The following is a 6,263-nucleotide window of genomic DNA, read 5'->3' as shown; positions in this document are numbered from 1 at the left end:
AACAAGTGCTGTTGTTGTTGAGAATTGTGCTAGGTTATTTCTTTAAAAGCTAAACTTGGTTAATATAAAAACATCAGTGTAATTGGTGCCATTTTTGTGTTCATATATTCCAGGTATACAAGTCTGTAAGGCAGAAGCTTTAGAAAGAACATTATATCAAACTGGTGTTCTAAAATTGTATGGTAATTTTAGGCTTAAAAAAAAACGTGTTGGAAGTTTATTTATATCATTTGTATTCTATAACTGAACTTGTTATCAATAAGTTATGTAAAGTTCCATGTTACTTCTTACACTGAGATACAATTTAAATGTATTTTTAAGTTAATGAGAGCCTAATCTATGTAAAGGTTTTATTGCAAAACACAGAAGTACTTTGCTACTTTTCTACAAAAGGTTAAAAGCTTTCAGCCTTTCTTTAATTCTTGTTTTAGATGTGACATTATGTTATGTTTGCTCAAGTTCACAACAATTTATGTAGGCTTTATAAAATGATGTCCAAAAAGCAAAGATCAGCTTCAGAGCTATAACATTTAAGACTTATGATGAGCCCCGCCTTACTTGAGATAAGGCTCTATGTCCCATTTCATGTGAAAGTGACTATGAAAGAAGTAGACTAGATTTCAGTGCATTTAAGGTTGTGTCCAAAAGTTGGTTTTTTGTCACGATTGCCAGGACCTCAAACAGGGGATTATAATGTATAACTTTGCCAGATTTCAAGGTAGCTATTACGTAAACTAAATGTTTTTATCCTAGTTAGTTTTGTTTTGTAATTTGCTTTTAGATGGTCTAAGGATTGTTAATGTTTTAAAGAGGTACTACTTTAAGAACTCACCCTGGGTTAACTTAAGATAAAAGAGTTATCACCTACAGGATAGAGAGATAGGTACTAAAGCCCAGTACTTAGTATAAGGCTGCTAAAACTTATTTGCTAGATGTTTAAGATTAAATTTTAAAATTAAGATTAAATTAAAGGGCCAAGAAAACCAATATTTGGCTCTTGCCCTCTGAGTCAGTCTGAATCAGGGATAGGGTACTTCTCCAAAGAGCTCTGCAACTCTAGGCCACATAACCTCCTGATTAGGGAGATTAATGAGACCAGTGGAGGACAGAAGCCAATCAGTGCATTTGCTGTGAAGAGGAGGGTCATCAGAGAGGGAGACATCCCTGATGCTTCCGAGGGAAGCCACGTGGTCAAGCAAGGCCTGGACCCATCCTAGCGCAAATGGCACTAGCAGAACTAAAAAGCTGCTGTGAAGTTCCCGAGGACTCCCAGGAGAGATTCAGCCGACTGTTAAATAGGTAGTAACAGAAGTCAGTTTGACTTACTTCATCTTAAACACTTAGCAAAGACAGTTAAAGAGCCAAAACACAGCTATTCCTGGACATTTTAAATGATAATAATAGTTAAATGTAACTTCCAAAAATAAGTAGACTGAAGGCTACAAAAGAAATTCTTAGACAGAAATGCCTGATAACTATCAAAGGGACTATTAGAGTAGTTTTAGTTTAAGGCCCACAGATATTCCTAACCTACACAGGCAGGCTTGGTGTTTGCTAGTATGAGTATCCAGCCCTAAGTAACAGAATTAAAGATTTCTCTATTAGACACAGAGGTCAAACTAGTAAAAGGATTTTACAAGATCAGATGATATTAAATTATTAAACTATATCTTAAGGGAAGGACAACTGTAACCCTAAAAGTTAAATGTTGTGTTTACATCCCTGACATTTCTGACAATGTAACAAATATCCTTAAAGATTTACATGCTCAAATATAAGTCATGTCCTCAGCAACTTTGTCATGGAAACAATATCTTAGCTTCTGGTTCTTGGTACTTCCTGGTGGAAAACATTGTTAGTCTCTGTCTTTGGTATCATACTTATTGGCATATTCCTGTGCTGTGGTATTTATTGCTGCATTAATATGGTTCCAATATTAATAAATTCTTGTTTCTCTTATAGACAGCCCATCACTCAAATGGCCCTCCAGCCTATCATGGACCACTCGATAGACCCGATTTTTAAAAGGGGACTCCAAACTGCTTGCCCCAACATCGCCCCTTTTGTCAGCCTGAAGAAGCCAGAACGGTCTTCGCCCCCATTCCTTACAGCAGTAAGGAGCTCCCCAAATTAGAGGGGGGAATGAAGCCAGATTTAAAGTTAGGTAGTCAGTGTAGTTAGGTAAATCGGGTCTAATATCGAGTGAAATCTAAAATGGAGGCCATGCTGGGAGTGACTCAGGGAAAACAGGACAACTCATGGAGTGTTAATAAAGTTCCGAAAAGGCCCTAGGCCAAAGTCCACCTGGAAGAAATGTTAATGAACATCCCCCAACAGACTTGAAGACAGCCCATCCCAAAGAAATGTTAATGAAGCCCAGGATACAGCCCCCAACAGATTTGGAGGTAGCTCATCCCAAAGAAATGTTAATGAACAGCAAACTTGACTCGGAAATGACCAGATTACTCCTTTGTCCCAAACCCTTCCCACCTACATTCCTTCACCAAACCTATAAAAAGGGGAACACATTGCCCGCTAACTGGATTCCACCTTTTGGGTCCCCTTCTTCCTCCGGGAGAAGTCTTTTCTTCTGTCCTTTAATAAATTTCTAATTTCTACTCTGACCTTGCCTCGGCGTGCTTCTTTGGTGTTATTCTTCAACATCGGGGAGCAAGAACTCGTCACCGGTCAACAGCGGTAACAGTCTGCTGCCCCCGTCCCTGCTTTCTGCTGGGTGGCGGGCTTTCACTCTGCCCCCTTTCTGGCCTACTGGCTCTGACCCTGCGCTGCTCGGCTTCTCTCCCAGGGCCAGGGAAGCCACTGCTGCCGGCCACAAGCATCAGCCTGCAGCGGGATGTGCCTCGCCCCTCGCGTCTCATCTCTGAGCCAGCGGCCTCCTGAACTGCCTGCGTCTGGCTGCGGCCCCCCTCCAGTGCCTTATCCCGACCCTTCCTGGATTCTCTCCTTCTGCCCAGGACTGAGCCTCTGCCCTGGGGCCCTTTGCCTGGAGAGTCTCCATTCCTACCCTGGACCCCAGGCTCTGGGCTGCGTTCCCTCCTCTGCCTACAGGGGGCGGTGCCTCCTGCATCTGCCACTGCCGGATCTCCTCCTCACGGTTGTTCCCTCTTGCATCCTGCGGCCTCGGCTGCCTCCCTCTTCCCACACTCAGGTCTTGCCTCTGCCGACTGTGCGCATTTGCTACCCATCTGCTCTATTTGGGACCAAAGTGTTTCCATTTTGAAGTTCTGCAGATTTTGGAATCTTTACGTAGACTTTATTGGTGGAGCATCTCTAATCCAAAAATTTTAAATGTTTCAAAATACAAAACTTGAGTGTCGTGGCAGAGCTAGAGCATGCTGGGTTTTGGAGCATTTCAGATTCCTGGACAAGGGGTACTTGACCTGTACTTTAAATCGAACTGGGGAGAACTCTGGCGGTTGACCTTTCTACTGTTTCCTGCCTGCCCCCCACCCACGCCGTTTTGCAGACTCTAAGCCCACGTGTGGTGAGTGTCGGAGGCCCATGCCGGTGATGCCCGCTTGTGTTGGGGCATCTCCTTTCTGGGAGTTTCACTCTGGTCATTCCCGCAGTGTCCAGCCTGCGTGACCCTTTGTGCACACCTCCCAGCTGTTGCCCGAGAGCAGGATATGGTAGGCCTTCCACATCTTCTCAGTTTCTGCTTGACTTTTGGCGCATCTCGATTGCAGCTTTACCGTGAGTGTCTGCGATGCCCGCAGCAGTCCTGGCCACGGTCGGTCCTTATTCTCATCATTTCATGCTTCTGCTTCATGAGCCTGGTGACCCTGAAGGCTGAGACCTTGAGCACCCAGAGCCCTGTGTTCTAGGAGCGGACCTGGACGCTGTTCTCAACAGTCTTGATTCACTGGGCCGGAGCAGAGCGGCAGTCCCTCGTGCTGCAGAGGCTGAGCAAGGCCACGCACTCCCACGCCCCTGGCTGGTGCACATCACCAGCCTGTCCCTCCAGCCGGCTGGGAGGTTTCTCCCCCATGAATACCTCAGCAAACAGAAGCTTAGACCTGCTGAGCTACAGGTCTGGTATCTGTGTCAGTGGTGGGCAGGAGACAAACACCGACCGGCTGGCTGGCTTTGGCCCCAGCCCCAGCCCCCTGATTTCACTGCTACCAAATCCTGCAAACCCACAAGACCTCTTTATGTCCAGATTAATTTTTTGAAGGTCAAGTTAACAAGTCCCAAAGCCAGACTTCTGTGGTGTGTTATAATACGCGAGAACTCTGCTGACAACAAGCATGTGCTCAGGGTGGCACACAAGCCTCAGTGAGAGACCTAACTGGTGTTGTTTCACCAATTGTGCAAGATCACACTGCAGAGTAACAACCACATGTAGGAACAAAGTGAAGGTCTTGAAGCTGGCATTTTTGTTTCTAATGCAAATTGGAGCTAAATTTAGCTTCAATGATCCTGAGATACTTGAAAAATCAGAAAGCATGTGTAAAATATGCAGAGCGGCACAAGATGGCGACCATCGCCAGCCAGCAGGAATGTGAGGGAAAGGGTGCCTGACAGTGACCGACAGCAGCTGGTGTGGCTGGCCCAGGGCAGAGTCCCCAGTGAGGTCTCACTTGCTCTGCCTTTCTTCCCTGCGGTGGGGGGCCAGAGAGGCCGGCCTGGCCTGCCAGGGTGCCCTCAGTGGAGCTCAAGAGCCCAGAGCAAGCTGGTCTTGGCTCTGCCTCCCTGAGTGCTGGGGCAACAAAGCCACCTGAACTCTGCTGAGCAGCAGGCCAGCAGCCGGGGGCTCCTGGCCACGGCCCCTGTCCCCAGCCCTTTCTCAAACCCGGGTGTGTGCCACAGGCAGTTCTCACGACTGCGCTCAAGGACAGGGTGAGGGGAGGCAAGGTCTGGAGGAGGAGTGACTGGGCCACAGCTTAACCTGACCTGTGAACTGACCCCCGAGGGGTGACTGAGTGGTGACTGGAGGCAGGTGGGGTGTGGCTGGAGGAGCGGGGCACGGGCGTGTGTATATGGGGTATACATTTTGTATGCGGAGTCTCTCTCCGGTCCCTGATCACCAGGTGAGCTGCTTCCCTCGGCCACACTCTTCCTCCATGATGATCGGCCTCCCCTCCAGCCCTGAGGAATAGGAGCCGGCCTTCTATGGATTGAGACCTCTGAAACCATGAACCCTCAAATAAACTCTTCCTCCTCTGGAACTGTGCTGGTTGGGTCTTTTCGTCACAGTCGCAAAAAAGCTAAAGCAAAACAGAAGCCTGAGAGCAGCTGGCTCAGCAGAACACCCCCCATTCTGCCTGCTTCAGCCAGCACCCGTCACACAGTTGCTCTGGGTGGAGGAGCAACTGGAAGCCAGTGAGGGAGGTGGCCCTCCCCAGAGGAGCACTGCAGAGAGGCAGCCCAGGGAGGCCCAAGAGCACCCGGACAGGAGACGGCGGTGCTGGGAGGCACGGGGTGGAGGAGCCTGCCGGCCCCGGGAGTGCTCTGCTGCAACAGCCAGTGGCTCTGATCACCACGCCACCCCACGTCCTTGTCTCCAAGAGGAGCCACAGAAACTTGGCTAGGATAAGCTTTAAAAGGGCCAAACTAGTGAGGCACAGTGGTGCATCCCCGAAATCCCAGCAACTCGGGAGGCTGAGGCACGAGCATGGCAAGTTCCAGACCAGCCCCAGCCATGCAGACCAGATCTCAATATAAAATATGAAAGGGCTGTGGTATTAAAAAATTAAAGAAAAAGGGCCAAACCAGGGCACTCTTAGCAAGGATCAAGCCCAACTCCTTGGTGTTGTCCCTGCACACAGGCCTGGACACCAGCGGACCACACACGCTGCTGCCTACTGCGGTCCCTCCACTGCTCAGTGCAGCCGTGTCCACCTCCCACCGTCAGTCCCTGGCTGGGGGTGTCACTGCTGCTCAGTGAGCCACCTGGAGACGCTGACAAGCCTTAGCCTTCTCCTGCTGCTGAGCAGAATGAAATCCAGGGCTGTTCACAGACGTTCCGACAGGTTGCCACAAGATCATCATCATGATCAGAAGTTGCGGGGTGCCCATGGCCCCTGCTCCCAGTGGGAGGACTAGATTTCCACAGGCAGCTCTGCAGGAGAGCAGGCCTGGGAACATGCAGAGTGGGGGAGAAAGCCATGGGTCAGCCCAGGGCTCACCAGCAAGAGGCCACACCCGGCCACAGCTCAATGGCAGGGAGAGCAGCTCTGTGGAGCAGGAATCTGCAGGCTCATACCCCCCTCTCAGGCCTCCTGCTACTAGAACACAGGAAA

This window comes from Urocitellus parryii, chromosome 2 (assembly GCF_045843805.1).
Source record: "Urocitellus parryii isolate mUroPar1 chromosome 2, mUroPar1.hap1, whole genome shotgun sequence".
NCBI classification, from domain to species: domain Eukaryota; kingdom Metazoa; phylum Chordata; class Mammalia; order Rodentia; family Sciuridae; genus Urocitellus; species Urocitellus parryii.
Note: the sequence above shows the minus strand (reverse complement) of the source record.